The 18649-nt window shown below is 42.0% G+C and overlaps 1 pseudogene across 1 annotated transcript in view; it reads left to right on the forward strand.

The window, feature by feature from the left end:
- Positions 1-16996, forward strand: part of LOC146507179 (uncharacterized) — a 146457-nt pseudogene extending 129461 nt beyond the window's left edge. The window contains exon 2 of the transcript XR_014877235.1: positions 2641-16996. The product of XR_014877235.1 is annotated as an uncharacterized LOC146507179 (transcript). The remainder of the gene's footprint in view (positions 1-2640) is intronic.
- Positions 16997-18649: the final 1653 nt, after the last annotated feature.

An 18649-nucleotide genomic window follows, 5' to 3' on the forward strand; every position in this document is an offset into this window, starting at 1 on the left:
TACCCTCATGATTAATATTCACAATAAAAATATTAGCCGAACATCATGAAGTCTGTATGTATTTCATAGTGTCGAACAACCTTTGTACAGTTAAAGCCAGCAGTTACTACATGACGGAAACACCAACGTTATTTATTTTATGCGTTTATACGCAGGTCACACTGATTACTGAACAAAAACCCAAAGATCAGCTGTTAATCGAATTTATTTGTTCTCTCTCCTCCTTAAACATGTTTTTAATGTTAGTTATAATTCAGAATTGGCGACTGAAACACGTAGGACACATAAGAACATCAGGAAATAAAACCCCGATAAATATAACCTCAGTAAAATAAGTCAGTGTCAGCGGGGGTTATTACAGCTGTGTACCGGGGCCTGCGCTTTGTCGGTGGTAATAGCTCGATTGCTTGCGAGGCGAGCGGGTCTATCCCACGCTTTGCCGTGAGACTGGGCAGACATCTCCGAAATCATCGAAGCACTTTTGCAAAGAGGCTCTATCTTGACAAACCGACCAGACACATGAAGATTAAACCACTACATTCTCGGCTAAAAAAATATTAAAACGGTATTTGGCGACACACAAACAGGGTTTTTCAAAGTTCAGTTCTGTTAATTTCCACATGCTGGTTGTTGTGTGCTAAAAACAATGGCCACCAGGCCAAAGCAATGGTTTTGACTCGATCAGCGTTAGCCCCGCCCCCTGAGTTTGATGGGTGAGGTTGACAGATAAAATTATTTCATGGTGAGACCTGAAGGAGTCAACTGTGCAATAATTAATTAAAATGTGAAATAAAGAAATAATTAATTAAATATGTCAATAATTAATTCAATGTGTCATTAATTAATTAATTACATGTGTCATAAATATTTATGTAATTAATTATTTCCGATTTTAATTAATTATTGCCACATTTAATTAATTATTTAATGGTGTATTTAATTAATTCATTATGGCAGTCCTGGCGTTCCATAGAAATAAAGTCACACAATCATTTTGTAGATATCAGCGTCAAGACACAGAAAATCATTTTCAAAGTCAATTTCAAACCGGGAGACGCTTAATATCCGCTAACTAGCTTTAGCATCGTGCCGAACATGACCACGACAGACAAAGAAATCACCCAGACACGCATTTAAAATCACTTTCAAAGCTAAATTTCAAACCAGAGAGAGAGAGAGAGATACACTTACCTTGTCAAACCTTATACTGTTGTTCCGAACACTTCAGAAAATCACGTTCAAAGGTCAATTTCAAACCGGAGGAGGGGCGGAAAGCCGCGTGCCGGTCAAAGCATACGCTATGCTGTCTTAGAAAATCACTTCAGGTCAATTTCAAACCGGAGGGGCGGAGAGACACGCGCCGTTGTTAGTGTCGTCATTGCGTTAATCCAAATAAGGGTAGACAGGCCGTACCACTCCCGGCATACCCAGTGTTGCCAACTTAGCGACTTTGTCGCTATATTTAGCGAGTTTTCAGAGCCCCTAAAAACGCTAAAAAAAGACGTGAAAGACATTACAAAAAACAATAATTGCTAAAAGAAATTTAATTTGTAGTTCTAAATAAATTCTAAATGCATTTAGGACGTTTTTTGCTCACTTTATGTCTCGTCCACGATGTTATTTCTCTCTCCAGCAGCATAGGTTACAATTACATTAGCATGACCAATTATGCAAATTAGGTGATTTACACATTGTGTAAAGAAACTGTGAAAAAATTCCAGATGACAAGTTTGTAGTTCAACATACAAGTGACAACCTTTGACCTTCATCAGGTTTTATTTAATTGTGTTAGAGAAAATCTCATATGCTCTTCATGCAGCTGAGTACATCAAATGTTTAAAACGGAAGCTGTGCAGGTCTGAGATCAGCAGCTTTGTGAAACACAAAACTGAGGTCCTGTTAATGCTGATATATAGTGACACAGTTACATGAGTGATTAATCGCCTCGCCTCTGTCAGTGCGCCCCAGGGCAGCTGTGGCTACAATATAGCTTGCCATCGCCAGTGTCTGAATGTGTGTGTGAATGGGTGAATGACTGAATGTAGTGTGAAGCGCTTTGGGGTCCTTAGGGACTAGAAAAGCGCTATACAAATGCAGGCCATTTACCATTAATCCTTTTGTTTTTTTGTCATTAACTTCAATCAATAAAACAACTGCAGCTTTCACTACAGCACGTGTGGTACTTTAACCTTTGTACTGTTTTCATCAGTTCATTTTGCAGTTAACATGTGAACATGTTGGATGATCTGTCTGCTGTCACTGGGTGGTGCTGAGGTCTGAATCTGAGGGCAGCTCCTGTAATCACAAAGAGAACAGAATCATGAAACTCAAATATAAATTTTATCCCCCAAAATTGAAATAAAGCTGACTCTTCTGTCCTCACACACTCAGGATCTGAAGTTCTTCTCTTACTTTTTTTTTCAGTATTACAGTACACCACAGTACTTTAATCCATAGTTCCTGATTAATGAGGAGTTACTGAAGCCTTTTGGCATAGGCACACTTAATTAAAAGTGAATGCCTGTCCAAAAAATGCACTTAGTTTACTTTTTACTCATATGAGCATCGTTCATTATTCTCCCCCAGTAATTAAGGTTAGGATATGTATTTTTTCTATTCCAATCCATTCTTCTTTTGCAGCATTTAAATAACCTTGATCAGATTTGATGGTTTTGTTACAGACTTTTCAAAAAAGTGTTTTGCTTTTCTTTCACAAATGTGGGGATTAAATTGTGTTAAAATGTACAAAACAGTGATGTCATGTTTTGTGACGAGGACCCAGGCACAGAGCGACTTGATGAATTTAAGACTCTTATATTAATAAAGAAATTTGCAGACTTGCACAGAGATGGTAAAATTATGATGACTGTTAACGGAGACGAAGAGAACGGACGATGAGGATAGGGAGGAACAGGGGTTTAAATGCACCAAAGTGACAGTCAGAAGAGAATTCGGGACAACATTTAAGGATGCAGGGACTGACAGAGACAGGTTTATCTTGGTTTAGCCTTGCTGGGCAGCTCTCTGGGTGCTCAGCACCCCCAAAGCTCTGATCCTAGAATCGCCCGTGATTGAAAGAAGACTTACATAAGCATATTTATGGCTTAATCGTATATAGAATTCAACGTCCCCATGTTGTTGTTACCAGCACCAGACCTATGGGAATCTCGACCAGCAGCAAGTATCACACAGGCTAGAGAGCACTGCGTAGCCAAGTATGAACAAACTATGGATTAATAGAGAGGACACGGAAGGTAGCGTCTTGCTCAGGCCGGACCTTATTTATTTCTCCGACTTGTACACATTAAAAATCACACTAAACCATGAATTCTTCCAATAAAGTAACAGATTTCATAAACAAAAATAAAGTTACAAAAAGCATTCTCTCAAAAGCAAAATAAATACAAATTAATTCAAAATAATTTTATATACGCACAACTTAAACAAAACACTCATGGCTAAAGCAATAACATAAACCAAAATATCCTAGCTTACATTCACACAACCATTTCTCCACATTCGTGCCAAATACGCAATTACTTTTGAACATGGCGTCCCCAGAACGCAACACAACATGGCGGCAAACGACTGCAAATGTTGTTTCACCAACTTACAGCTCACAGCTTCCCCCTTAAGCTCAGTACTGCTTGGCTAACACGAAAACAAACACTACAACTCAATTTCTTAAGCTGCAGGTTGTCACTATCATAGCAGGCCTTATAGCGCTACGTAACATCGGCATGGCATTATGCCGATGATACACTAACGGTCATTACAACAAAATACCACAAAACGACATCATCACAATCATCTAAAAATATAGCTGTCCCTCTCCCCTTCTGTTTTTCTTTTCCTTCCTCTTTCTTTCTCCCTTTCCTATCCCTCAATCATGTCTGTCCCGTCTGTAACAACTGAAAATAAAATAAAATAAATAATAAAAACAAAGGTCGATCAAATTGACCAATACGGCAATGCCATGATGATCCATTTGGCAAAATAAATCCATTGGGTATTCTTGTAAGACTCTTGCTTAGGCTGGAGCTCATTTATTTTTGAGTTGCGCATGCACGGAGCAAGTCTCTCTGGTAGTTCCACAGCAGTGCAAGACCATCATCTACTGGCATGATACTACTGGCAGATATAACCTCGGTCTGGCAACGCATAACAATATCAAAAAAAGATACAATAATAATCAAATATAAGGGGGTATTAGGTTTTCTTACAAAATCAGTCTTCTCCAAAATGCTATACATTGTGCAAAAAAGGTTTTGCAGCTGTTTGAGCTAAGATTTTCAAGTTATTCACAAAAGGAAACTATACTCTGTTTTGGGCAAGAACGCCATTCAAAGAGGGAGAAGTCTACAAGATCAGTGGGCAGATGGAGAAACAAACAACACAGAATAGTAGACATTGGGAAGAGATCAAGTTGCCCCAACAAAATTTGGTCAACCATATGATCCTTCACATGAGAGCAGAAACAGACTCAGAAGAACATGGAAGGCCTGAAAGTGACTCCCACACATGGAAAAGATGGTGGAAAACTGTGTGAGCGAATGCAACACCTGTAATGAATACAACCCAAAGCAGCTGGACCAGTGTTCAAAAAGGGAAGTTTTCAACACCGAAGGCCCCTTCTGAGGAGGTGAAAATGGATTATAAAGACATGAGGAGCTGACGAACAGACAACAAAGAAGATGGAACTCTTCTTGTGATGGTGAACAGATTCACCAAATAGGAAGAAGCAACAGCCTGCAGAGAAAAGATGCAAACCCAGCCATAAAATGGCTGTGAAAGGAACTGATACCAAGACATGAAGTACCGAGAAAAAACAGACAAGAGATTCCACTGTGACATAAGAAAATGGTAGATTTGTCACATTCAAAAGTGGAGCTATGTAATAAAAAAAACTTTGGTCCACGTAGTAGAGGCATATGCTAGGATGTGGTACTGCAAAAGGAACAAAAGCAAAATAATGACAAAGCACTGTGTTTAACTATGATAAGTTCAAATTAAAATCTGCCATTACATTCAGAGAATTAAAATGTATGTACATTTTGCATGAAGTACATGACTGATAACTGTTCTCTCCTGAGCTTTTGTTTTTTAGAGTACCCACTTGGCTACACCACCAGTTTTCACGCCAAAGGAGGGTATTGCAAATGTTCGAGGGAAGAATATCACCAAAAAGTGGGAAAGGTAAGCCCCAAAGAGGGTGATAACAACATAAATTTCACTTATGGTTAATTTCCTAAAATTTGACACCTGTGTAAAATTCTCCAAAATTTAGAAACAGAGTGGAGTTCTAGATTTCCAGCATCTGACCGACTGAATGGGGCCGACCTAGAGTTAAGAGGGAAAAGCTGAAAGGCTGGAGGGGAACCTGTGGGACAGCAGGCTAAATGAAACACATGCTTTTTGTTCACATGTTAGACTGTATAAAAGGAGAAAAAATGTTAGGATTGAAAATGTTTGATTTCTTTTACTAAAATAAGTGGTTATAACTATCTTCATACACACATTGCAAATGTGCTCATAAGAGTTGGCACTCAGTCTTTTGAAGGTCATGAGCTTCAAAAGGAATCTCACTGAACTTGAAAAGAGAGTATTAGCCAAAGGACTCAATTTTGCCATTTCTCCTCAACAGTTGCCCATAGTGGACCTCATCACAGCCACAGAATCTGCCATACGGATTAATAAATTATCACAGACAGAAGCAGAGAAAATCAGGCCGTCGCTTCCCTGAGCAAACACCACAACATCACTGTTTTACCAGCTGATAAGGGAAGATGCACCGTGGTCCTAAACACTACAGATTACCATACAACGATCACTACTCTCCTCAGTGACAACAATACCTACGAAGCCTTAAAGCGAGACCCCACAAGCAGCTACAAAAAGAAAGTTATAGCTTGCCTTCAAGACTTGGAAAAGGACAAAATCATTGACCGCCTTACTTATCACCGCCTTTACCCAGGGGATGCCATACCCTGCATTTACGGACTTCCTAAAATCCACAAGGAAGCTGTCCCACTCAGACCCATAGTCAGTAGCATAAACTCAGCCACTTATAACATTGCAAAACACCTTGTTACCATCCTTGCTCCTCTCGTGGGGAACACCCCACACCACATCAAGAACTCCACCGACTTCACTGACAAGGTCCAAAAACTACCCTGGATCCAGATGAAACCATGGTGTCCTTTGATGTAGTCTCTCTCTTCACTTGCATACCCACCACGGAGGCCGTGGAGACTGTCAGAAAACGACTACAAGAAGACAGCTCTTTGGAGGACAGGACCAACTTCACACCCGATCAGATTTGCACACTGTTAGACCTCTGCCTCACCACTACATATTTCAAATACAACGAAGGCTATTACAGACAAAAACATGGCTGTGCCATGGGCTCCCCCGTGTCACCTATTGTAGCCAACCTTTACATGGAGGAAGTGGAAAGGAAGGCTCTTGGCTCTTCAAAGGAAGAGTACCCAGCCACTGGTACAGATATGTAGACGACACCTGGGTCAAAATCAAGACACAAGAAGTGGAATCCTTCACTGCGCACATTAACGCTGTGGACAAAAACATCAAGTTCACCAGGGAAGACACAAAGGATGACTGTTTGCCTTTCCTTGGACTGCGCTGTGCACATTGAAGAGAACGGCAACCTCAACATCGAAGTTTACCGGAAGCCCACACACACGGACCAGTACCTCCTCTTTGACTCCCATCACCCTCTGGAACACAAACTTGGAGTAACTAGGACCCTACACCACCGGGCAGAACATGTTCCCTCTAAGCCTGAAGAAAAAAAGAAGGAACACACACATGTAAAGGAAGCACTCAAAACGTGCGGCTATCCTAAATGGGTGTTCTTAAAGTCAGCAAAGAGGCACAGAAAAGAAGATCAGACACCAGCGAGGGAGGATAAGAAGGACAGACGCAACAACATTGTCATCCCCTATGTAGCCGGTGTATCAGAGAAACTCAGGAGGGTTTTCTCCAAGCATGACATCCCAGTGTACTTCAGACCCAGCAACACACTCAGACAAAAACTGGTTCACCCGAAAGACAAAACGCCAAAACCCAGACTTAACAATGTGGTGTATGCCGTACAGTGCAGCGAGGAATGCCCAGACCTCTACATTGGAGAGACCAAACAGCCACTTCACAAGCGCATGGCACAACACAGAAGAGCCACCTCCACAGGACAAGACTCAGCTGTTCATCTGCATCTTAAGGATAAAGGACACTCTTTCGAGGATGCCAATGTTCACATTTTGGACAGAGAGGACAGATGGTTTGAAAGAAGAGTGAAAGAAGCCATCTATGTCCATTGTGAGCGACCATCTTTGAACAGAGGCGGTGGTTTACGACACCAACTCTCTGCCATCTGTAATCCAGTTTTGAGATCCCTTCCCAGACGCCTTAACGCCCATTCCATCACAATGTATAATTTGACTTGTGAGGTACACACAACAAGGCCAAGAAGAAAAATCTTAATCTTTGATCTTCCAACTTTATCTTTCTGTTCTGGTTTTAGAGTCATTGTTTTCTTGACTCGTTTCATCACCCTGTTGTGGTTTCATCACCCTGTTGTGAGAAAAGCGTAAGCTGGGAGAGATTACAGCATTATACAAGCAGAGTGGTTTAGCTGTATCGGTAGATCTAAGGCATAAACCTGTTATTTAAAAAGAAGTTAACTGACGTGCAGATTTAATTTTAAATTATTTCAGGAACTGTCCAGGAATTACAGAGAGCGTTATACTGATATGCTAAAATTCTCTGAGTGTATTGGCTGTATATGATAAGTATTTGTAAATCAATAGTAGTTACTCTTACATAGTTGTTTTGCTTGTTTTAAATTTGTGCACTATTTATTTTTGTATTTTGTGATCTATCTCTGATTCACTTTTTCTTACTGACCGTTGTGTTACTGTAACATGTGAATTTCCCGAGTGTGGCATTAATAAAGTCTGTCTATGCCACCTGAAGTTTAAACTCCTTTTTTAAATTTACCAACATTTCTGATTTGCAGCTAAGACTGTGACATGTTTTCACAATTTGCAAGCCAGAAGAGTGATCGCTCTTGAAGCCTGGTTGCTGCACAATACTAGGACTACTAGTACTAGTTCTAGTACTACTGCTACTGCACAAAGCATATTGTTCAGGAATTTCACAAATTTGTCTAATGTGTTGGCTTACAGGTAAACTTGTTTTGGGGGTGGATAGGATGAAAACTTCCAGCATCACATAATGTTTTCCGATCGGTAGGTTTGGAGTAAAAAAGAACTGGACATATTTGTCTTTCTTGGGCTACTTTTATGTCAAGAAAGTGTCAGAAAAAGTGGCAACTGACGTGGCAAGAGTGCAGCCAATTTTTTTTTTTTACTTAAGTAGAGGTACAGCTGTTAGTGTCAAAAACAGTTGAGTAAAAAGTTTGATAAAGTATCGGGTCAGAAATGTGCTCAAAGTGAGAAAGTCAAAGTAGTAACTGAACCTAACTGAACCGTGTACTATAATAAAAGGAAATAAAATAATATTATTAGATAGGACTACAGACTTAGTCTGGTGGTAAAAGGCACAAAGGCCTCAGGGGTACATTTGGCAGCCAGGGTTAGAGCTCAGACACCTGGAGCCTTGGAGTTGGGGGTGTTACATGGTGTTGCAGGTGATAAAAAACCATAAACCACTGTTTAGAGGCTGTTGTGGAAGTTTTCCATTTAATAAAGCCTGCAGACAAGCAATGAGCGGTAGCTAACATTCTTTAATCAAGACAAAGAACAGAAACCAACTTTGTGAGGGACTGCCATCGCTGGGGCAGACGGTGAGCAGAGTCTCTCACTGAGCCTAGCATGGCTCTCGGTTAAATACCTCCTACAGGAACAAAAGGCAGTACACAGCTGTTTTCACACCTTTGGTCTTTCCCAAAGTTTCACACTCCTTTGCCATCTCTTACAGAGGAGAAAAGACAAAAAGACTCTTCCTGTGGAGTTGTCTGCTTCCCCCCAACTTCCTTACCCCCACCATCTGTCTAACTGTTTGAATGGAGTATGAGGCAGACATGCTAAAACAGTGACCTAAAAGCATTACCAATAAACAATGTGATCAATACATAAATGAAAGAAATTCCTCTACAAGGCCAGTCTTGTTGCGATTTTTAGAGACACAGAGAGTGAGAGAGCTCCTGTTCTGCATTACTTAAAAAATAAAGGGGGTTTCAGAGCTGTTGATATACAAAGCATTGTTCATAGAAACATTGATCAACCCTGTTTTTGGCATCGAGTGTTATATTTGTCACAGTTTCAATAAAGCTTGTAAATTCTTGCATTTATACTGGAGAGCAAAGAAAAATTAAAAGCTACTTGTACTATGGAAATTCAGTTTCATAAAAGGTACATAAACAGACCTGAAGAAGACTGTGTGTGAGGATCTATAGTGCTTTGTCCTCTTGTTTAGCAGTCCTTATGCTGTTTAGTCTGTCAGGTGAGATGGGTGTATGAGTGACCATGTTAATGCTCTCTATTTCCTCCTCTATGGAGCCCTGTGGTGAGCTGGAAGATATGCCCTACTCAACGTATCTGCTAATAACACTGCCTGGCACATACACCACATCTATGTCATATTTCTGAATGCACATAAGCATCCTTTGCAACCATTTGGGTGCGCTCAACAGCGGTTTTGTTACAATGGTCTCTAAGGGTTTGTGATTACTGTGTACCACCACTTTACGACCATATGTGTACTGATGAAACTTCTCCATACTGAAAACCACAGCCAAAAGCTCCTTTTCGATCTGGGCATAACCTTGCTCTGTACGTGTAAGTGCCACAGGCTTACCCTTCTGCATGAGTGCCGCACCTAACCCTTTGTCAGAAGCGTCACATTGTACTGTCAGCCCTTCCTCTGGGCAGTAGTATTTCAGGACTGGAGCCTCTGCTACAGTCTCTTTCAGTCTCTGGAATGCGTCTTCATGTCGAGTCGTCCAGTTCCACTCACTGTCTTTGTGTGTCAGTTGTCTCAGTATGTCGCAGTGGTCAGACAGATGTGGGCAAAACTTTGCTAAGTAGTTCACCATACCTAACAATCTCTGTACTGCCTTCACATCTGTAGGTCTGAGCATTTGTTCTATACCCCTAACCTTCTCTGGGTCTATTTTCAGACCGTTGCATGTCACTTGATGTCCAATGTACGTAGTCTCCTGTTTAAGTTTAAACTTGTCTGCGTTTAACTTAATGTTTTTCTGCCTCAACAAGTCAAAAACTGTCTCAGCTTCTCGTCATGGTCACGTAATGCTCCAGCATCTGTGTCCCCCTGACCCGTGATCAGCACATCATCTGCGATGATGTAGATCCCTGCCAGTCCATCCAAAGCTTGTGTGAGCTTCCTCTGGAACACTTCCAGAGCTGGACTTATCCCCATTGGCATCCTCAGCCATGGAATCGAAAATGTTGTCAGGGAGCTCGACGACTCCTGTTTCACGTGCCAGTATCCACTCTTCACGTCGCAGACAGAGAACAGCCTTTGACAGATCTGGTAAAATGTCCTCAATGGTGGGCAATGGGAAGTGGCTCCGTTGTAGGGCTTTCTTTAAGGGTTTTGGATCTATGCACACCCTTAAGTCCCCACTCTGCTTTTGGACCACAACCATCCCACTGATCCAGTCTGTGCTGCATTCTACTGGTGTAATGATCCCTCTGCGCTGAAGAGCTTGAAGCTCCTTTTTTAAGGGCTTTATCATTGCAATAGGGACACGCCGTATTGGCAACTGCACTGGTTTCACAGTTTCATCCACCTCGAGCCTTAACTCTCCCTCCAAACAGCCATATCCTGTGAAGACATCGGCATACTCTGCTTTAATCTTATCCATGTTCCACTGTTGGGTGCTCTGAAGTAACGATGCTGTCCAGATTCAAGATGTTTTCATAGTGCACTTTTATGAGTTTCATCGCTTCGCTGGCTCTCTTGCCCAGCAGTGGTACTTTACAGTCTTTGTCAACCACTTGAAACTCCAACCGACACAGTTTCTGATTTCTCGGGTTACGTAGCTTAACTTTGCATTTTCCCAACGGCTTTATCTTACTTTTGTTGTACATCATCAACACTGTCTGTGTGTCCTCCAACTGTGTGTTCGGGATCAACATATGGATTGGCATTACATTACATCTGGCACCACAGTCAATCTGAAAATTTACAATCTCTTTGCCCATCAGCATGCCTGCAAAGAGTTGAGTGCCTCTCACTTTGTCAGTGTTCTTTGTAGTTGAATCATGCGTGTCAGCCTCTGTAACACAGAGAACGTTCTCATACTCATCACTCTCACATGCTGTCACGTTGTGTACATTCGTCCTTCTCTTCTGCTCTGAATGTGCCGTGCATTTAACTGCAAAGTGGTTTTCTCTGCCACACTTTTTACATTTCTTCCTGTATGCTGGACATTTTTCTTTCTTTTTTTCATGTGTTCTGCCACAAAACTTACAGTCCACTGTGTCGCCGATCCGTTTCTGGCGCGCAGCTCCACGTACAGCATGCACCTCCTCCACTGCAGCTCCCGAAATGGTTTGCAGCTCCGCGGCTCTGCATGCATCCAGTGTCATGTTTTTCTCACGCAGCAGTCTCTCCCTCAAACTCGGGTGTTAAGTCCACATACAATCCTGTCGCGAATCAGTGAGTCCCTTATTACTCCAAAATTGCACGTTTTTGTCAGCAGCTTTAACTCCGTCACATAGTTGTCGATCGTGTCACTGGCGCCTTGGTTTCTCGTGAAGAACCGATAACGCTCCACAGTTTCATTAACTACAATTCCAATGATTATCAAACTTCTCAATAATGTCCTTAACTGTCCACCGATCTCTCGCCGAGGTGGTGCTTCTTACTGCGCCTCTCCTTTCCACCAACCTTTTTTCTTGAGGAGCTACCTTGCTTTGAGCCTCAATGAGTTATTGCAATGTTGCCAAAGGTGCTTCCTGTGACTCCTGCAACAACAATGGTGCCATTTTGTTTCCTGTAGCTGCCTGCTTAGCTGCTTCATCTGGTAAGTTGTTCACTTTAGCAATCAAGGTGTCTGTGTTCTTCTGGGCAGGGCATTTAATGACTGCCACTGCGGGGTGGCTGTGGCTCAGGTAGAGCAGATCAGCTCCTGACTGCAAGGTTGGTGGTTTGATCCTTGGCTTCCCCGGTCTGCATGCCAAGTATCCTTGGGCAAAATACTAACCCCACTGTTACTACCAGAATACATGTGTATAAGCTTGAGGGTCCTTCTTTCCCAGACCTTACCAGAGAAGATGAAATGCATTATAGGCTGTTACGAATGGCCCTTACTAACCTTCTTGACCCTCATGAGACAGAACATTTTAAATATCACGCCCTCTCGATCATTTGAAGGTAGACCAAGTTAAACGATTAGCTCTTGCCTTTCCCTATGTTCCTAACCCATACACGCAGGCCATCAAAGCATAAAAATCTAGCATTGAAAGAGCCATGGAATATACTGGAACTTCCTCCTATCAGAGCAGGTGATGGTCAGAGTCTTGAGAACTTTGCTCTTCGTGTGCAACTCTAGTTGGTTTGCTTAGCACTATGGGTAATCAAGGACGGACATAACTAAATTGTAGCTCCCATGTCGGTCCCCTACTTGAGAAATGGCTTGCAGAGCATTCTAGTCACTTCAAACGGCACATTTACAGGGAACAAGGAGATATGACATATGACTCACCTTTGTTCTCATCCTAGTTGCAAATGGAGTGCAAGTGTCAACCAAGAAAGGCCAGTCCCGTTTTAATCCTTCAACCAGCCCGTAAGTACACCTCTCCACTCACGACAATATTACATGGGGCAAATGCATCTGATCCTGTACAGGCAGCACAACCCATCATTGCTGCTCATTCCAAGGTCCGATCACAAACTTCCAACCCTAGACCTAGAGCAGTTCTGCACATGCCCGGTGTTTGTTCACATCTTCCACTTCAGGTTCAGGAAAACATTTCCAGCACATCCTCGTGTCCGCTGATGGCTTTAAGTTCGTTCAGCCACCTACTCTATCATCAGCAGTATCTATGTCGCCACCTGCAGTGCCGCTATCACCAGTCCCACCGCCTGTGGCTGCCATGCCTCCAGAGGTCTAGATGACCTAAAGAGCCCAGATCAGAACTGTAAAGTCCTATTGCAGAAGAAAACTTATATCAGACCTGCAGCGTGTCTGATTCCCCTGCCCCCGATTCCTGACAAAGATTAACTCTAGCCACTTGGAGATATCTCTCACTAGAAATATAGGGGCAGCTGTTGTAAAGACTCACCTTTCAGCACACTCACTTCACCAGATGCACCTTGTTTTTTTCCTCACCTTTCATTGGGTGTGGTGCTTGCCCTTAATTGCGCTCACCTGTCACCCATTATATAAGGACTGCACTCACCTACAGCTCACTCTTTCTTCACTCCCACATGGGGCGGCAGCTGAGAGATAGCAGTCCATGTGTGTCTTTCCTTTTGCTCATTATTCAATAAAACGAAAAACCCTGCAAGTGATTACTGATTGTTCATTCTCATCCTGACCCAACACGTTCTCACTCCCAACTCGTCAAATGTGTGACGCATGGTCAGGCTTGTGTAAGCAGAGGAGGGTCCGTGCAGGGTCCTCCTATTGAATAATATGCTGCTCCCTAATCGTTGTTTATTGACGACAAGAGATTTCCGCGGAAGAGCCTGTGGTTCGTATATTTATACATTTCCGAAATCACATTGTAGTGACGTGTACAAATACTCATGGCACAACCACCAGAGGGTGCTGCATGAACCACTGAATTAGTCCTTACCATAACATCCCCCCTTCTGAGTACATTATAAACTATAATGTTTTCTGTATTAATCACTTTTATGTCAATACTGCAATCACTGCAACTTAACTTGTAGCTGGATACTCCAAGGCTGTTACATTAACTCAAATCTGTAACAAACATTTATTGCCTTTATTTATAACTATTATTTTATTTAATTGTGTGAACTTATTCTGACTATGAAGGTGGGGTAGACAACCCAGTCCTTCAACTGAGTGAGGGGATTATTCTGCCCCGGGCTGGTCACTCAGGTGCTTGAGAGTACCTTCTACCTAAATCAAAGTCCTTAAGGTACCTCGGTGGGTTTCTGTCTCTTGTAGGATATCTTCTTTCAGTAGTCTGGTTACTTGGTGGTATAAGACACTGCTGAACCTGGTTTGAAACAGGGCTGCTGCTGATTTGTTGTTCAGTTGGTTCAGACTTGGTCCCTTTTAGTGTGATGAGATGGCTCCTGTTTTGACATAGAAGCCCCCTCGGGGTCTCAACAAGGTAAGACCGTGGTGTATCTGCTCTGCCTGCTATAGTCCCATTTGTTTTCATGTCTGTTGTTGAACCATTTCCTCTGTTTTTCTCTCTCCTTACCTTCTCTCTCGCTCAGTTTAGTGATGTTTGTCCAGCCTGGGTTGAGGCAGGATGGAAGTATGGGAACTGTGGTACGAAGTTTCCTCCCCATCAGAAGCTCTGCAGGGCTATGTCCATTGGCAAGTGGTGTGGCGCGATATGCCATGAGAGCGAGATATGGGTCTCCTTCTTTCTGTAGAAGGCTCTTTACTGGTCTCACTGCTCTTTCAGCCTCACCATTGCTCTGAGGGAATCTCGGGCTGGAAGTGGTGTGGGCAAAGCCCCACTCTGAAGCAAACTTTTGGAAGTGTTCTGAGGAGAATTGTGGGCCATTATCCGACCTTAACTCTGTTGGTATGCCGTGGCGTGCGAATATGGACTTTAAGTGGTCAATCACTGCAGGTGATGTGGTAGAGGACAGCTTAGCCATTTCTATGTATCATGAGAAATAGTCCACTGCAACCAAATGCTGGCTGTTACTCCACTCAAAAAGATCAGCCCTGGTGACCTGTGTGCAGTCGTGTCAAAACATCTTTTTGTAATATCTTTGGAATAACTATACGCATACCTTTTAGGAGAAGTTCGTTTTCAGCAGTCAGGTCCACTGCATGCTGGTGGTATGGGAAACATGGACCTGGTATTTTGAGTTTGTCCGGCCAGCCGTTCTTGCAGTAGAGTTTGATTTGTTTTAGTGTTTCGTCTTTGTCTTGCTGCTCTCTTATTTGTTGTAGTCTCTCCTCTGTTGCAGGAAGACCTGAAATCACCTGATCTGCATACAGGTCCATTTCGTCTCTTAATGTCTCGTCACAAACAGTTCTTTCTGGTGCTCTGGACAGCATGTCTGCAGTTGCAATGTGTTTGCCTGGGACATGTGAGATGGTGAAAGAGTACCGCATTAATCTCATTCTCAGTCTTTGTACTCGTGGTGGCAGTTCGTCTAAATTTTTGGAGCCCAAAAGTGGTAATAAAGGCTTGTGATCTGTCTCAACATGGAACTCAATGCCTATAAGAAAATCAGAGAATCGCTCACATGCCCAGGTTATGGCTAATGCTTCCTTCTCTATTTGAGCATACCTTTGTTTGGTTTGGGTACTGGAACCATTCCTGCACACCAGTCAGTAGGCTGCTCTACTCTGGAGATGACCCCTAACTCTTCCATATGAGCAAGCTCTCTTTTGACTTTGGGCAACAGGGGAAGCCGGCCCCTTCTTGGGGTTGACAGAGCAAATGGTTTAGCGTCTGCTTTAAGCTCAATTTTGTATTCCCCCTCCATTCGGCCTAACCCACTGAATAGTTTTGGAAACTGCGGTAGAGGCAGTAAAGCCTCTACCGAAGTGAGTGACACTGCTTCTACTCTGGCCACTAACCCAAGTGCTACACTTGCTGAGCGGCTAAGTAACCCTTGCGTCATGTCTGCTACTACATACACAGGCTGTACTGTAGTTTTGCTCGGAGTGCTCAGGTTAGCAGTAAATTTCCCTCTAACTGCTAATGGAGACATTCCCGCCCCATACAGTTTCAGATCTGTGAGTTGCAGCTGTGGTTTTTGTGCTAGAGCGTTGTACTCTTTTTCAGGCAAGACGGTTACGTCCGCTCCTGTGTCAATTTTGAGCCAGCAGTCTACATTTTTAACTTTTATTTTAGTCAACCACGCATCCTCAGTTCTCTCTGAGGCTACTGGTCCCAAAAATGCTACCTCCCTTTCTTCACTGTCACCACAGTGAAGTAAGACCGTTTAAACGGACAGCATTTATAGAATGACTATTAAAAGTCATCGAGTGTCAATAATGTTAATGTGGTTATGTTAGTAATATACCGAGTGCTAATATAACAGCTTCAAGTTTCAGTGCTTCGTTTAAACTGTATGATACTTATACTGACCCAGTGTCAGTGTAAAATACAATCCTAGCTGTGTGAACAAAGCCTGGCTCCTTTAATCCTGCATGACAAACCTCAGGATGCAGGTTATTATTACTCTTTTCTGCTGGCACACCTGTCACACCTGAGAGTCAGCTAGAAACGTACAGTGACGTGGACATCATGCAAAGACTGCAAGACTCTGTAATACTGCAAATGATCAGAGACAGAGAAAGTTAACACTAAACTTTAAAGAGTACCTCTTTAAGAGTACCATAGTGTCTCTATGTGTGTGCTGAACATTTAGGATTGAGTCAGGCTGCATTGACTGTGGGACTTTTCTCTGTTAAAAGCAGGGCTCAGAAACTTTTAAAGATTAAAATTTAGCATTATGGCTGCTGGTGGTTTGTAAAGCCTCTACTCAGCTGTATTTTTGTTACCAATTTATGTTTGTTGTTGTTTAACACAGATTTCAGAAGAGCAAAGATGAGCACTGTTGCTTCATCCTTAATAGTTTAACTGGATTGGAAATCAAAAAAATCCAGATTCTTCTTCCACAGAAGTTTCATTTGTCAGTGTGGGTCTGCTGAGTCACCTGAAAAACTCATTTCATTCTCCACGATGTTGATTTCCAGAAATGTTTCACAGGAACTGATTCCTCCCAAAGGGTGAACTAGTGTGTTTCGATAGATTACCTCTGTATGAATGTACTTCTTAAATGAAGGCAAGTGTTTGTCCTTTTTGTTCCGCAGGTACAGTACATGATATTAAGGGCAGGAGGTCCTCACTGGGGGAAGACAAGAAGCAGACGTCCTTCCAAGAGGGAGCTGCAGTGAGGACACAGCCTGGTCACTGAGGTCAGAGGTCAGAATCTGAAACAGCTCAGGTTTATATTTTAGGGGTTATAAAAAAATCAAAATGTATTTATAAAGAAACCTTTCAATAATCGTCATAATTATGATTATTATAAGAAATATCAAACATTTAAGGGGATTTTCTGTTACACATAGTGTTAGCCCTGCGATAAACTGGGAGCTTGTCCTGTCTTTGTCCTGTCTCAGCTGGGACAGGCTTCATCCTCCCGCGACCTTGAATTGGATACATGAATTCAATTCAATGCCCTTGAATTGTATTCCAATTATGTAATCTGATCTCAAACTTACAAACTCAAGGTATCCAATCAAAAGTAATAATGATAAAAATGGGAAAGCAGAAATAAGTGTGACATAAATGTAAATGTGTGAGCTGACATAGAGGACAGCTACATACAGTCTGAAAAACCTTTGTTGTCAAGTTTGCAGGTCTATCAGCACGACACATTCTTACATAGAAGAGACTGTTAAAGTCTTTAACTCAGTGAAGCATTATTGGTCCAGTCTGTTTGGATAAATATAATAAGCTGATGTATGTCCATTTGTTGACACATTTTCTTAAGTGCTTATCCAGTTCAGGATCACAGTGGAGCTGCAGCTGGATATGTTCAGTAAAGAAACCTTACAAAAGTTAACAATAAACCTGCATCCCTGTATGTTGTTGTCCTAGGATGAGAAAATCAAACTGGAAGACATGTTAATAAATGTTTGTGTTTATGCCTGTGTCTTTCACAGGAGGCGCAGGAAGGTTTCCCTAATAGTTCCTGGTGAATCAAAGCAGTACCATAAAGGTTGCTGGCCTACATGATGGCCTTACCCCTGAGCAGTCATCCTGTTAAAGGAGGAACCAGTTAGAAGATGTTTTCAAACTAGCTGAGCAGATTTAATCTCAAGTAAGCGATTAACTGTTTGTTCATTTGTTCTGCCACTTAAAGAGCATTTAAGGACGTCTTTTGAGTGTCCAGTTGAATTAATTCTACCGGCTCTCATGGTCGTTTGTGATTATGGAAATATTTTTCATGTACATCAACCATTTAGTAAATTCTATCTATTTAGTAATATCTGTCAGATATAAAATGTAATATAAGTATAAAAATATCTAACTATCTCCTGCCTGTTATATTTTAATGATATAAGACAGACGTCTGTTATCGTGTTACATTAGCATTCCTCGCATATTAAAGAGATGCTGTACAGTACAATCCTACTGACACAGCAGAGGGATAACGATGGCTATTCAACATCGTTACACGACACATTCGAGCTGCATGATGCAGACAAAGTGACTAAATCATCTTTTTTTGGTTTATTGTCTTCAAACCAGCAGACAAAGCCGATGGCAGATGTTTGGAGAAGAACTTCAGGCTGTGTACTGAAAAGGTATTTTTTTCTTGTTATAAAATGACATTTGGAGTGATGGCTTCTACAACTGTGCTGAAGTAAAGCTTACAGTCTAAGAAATCACAGTGTTGATATTCAGCACAAAGCGAAAAGCTCACTTGTTTGAATTTATTTACAATCATAGTT

The sequence above is a fragment of the Neolamprologus multifasciatus genome, chromosome 12 (assembly GCF_963576455.1).
Source record: "Neolamprologus multifasciatus chromosome 12, fNeoMul1.2, whole genome shotgun sequence".
Classification (NCBI taxonomy): Eukaryota; Metazoa; Chordata; class Actinopteri; order Cichliformes; family Cichlidae; genus Neolamprologus; species Neolamprologus multifasciatus.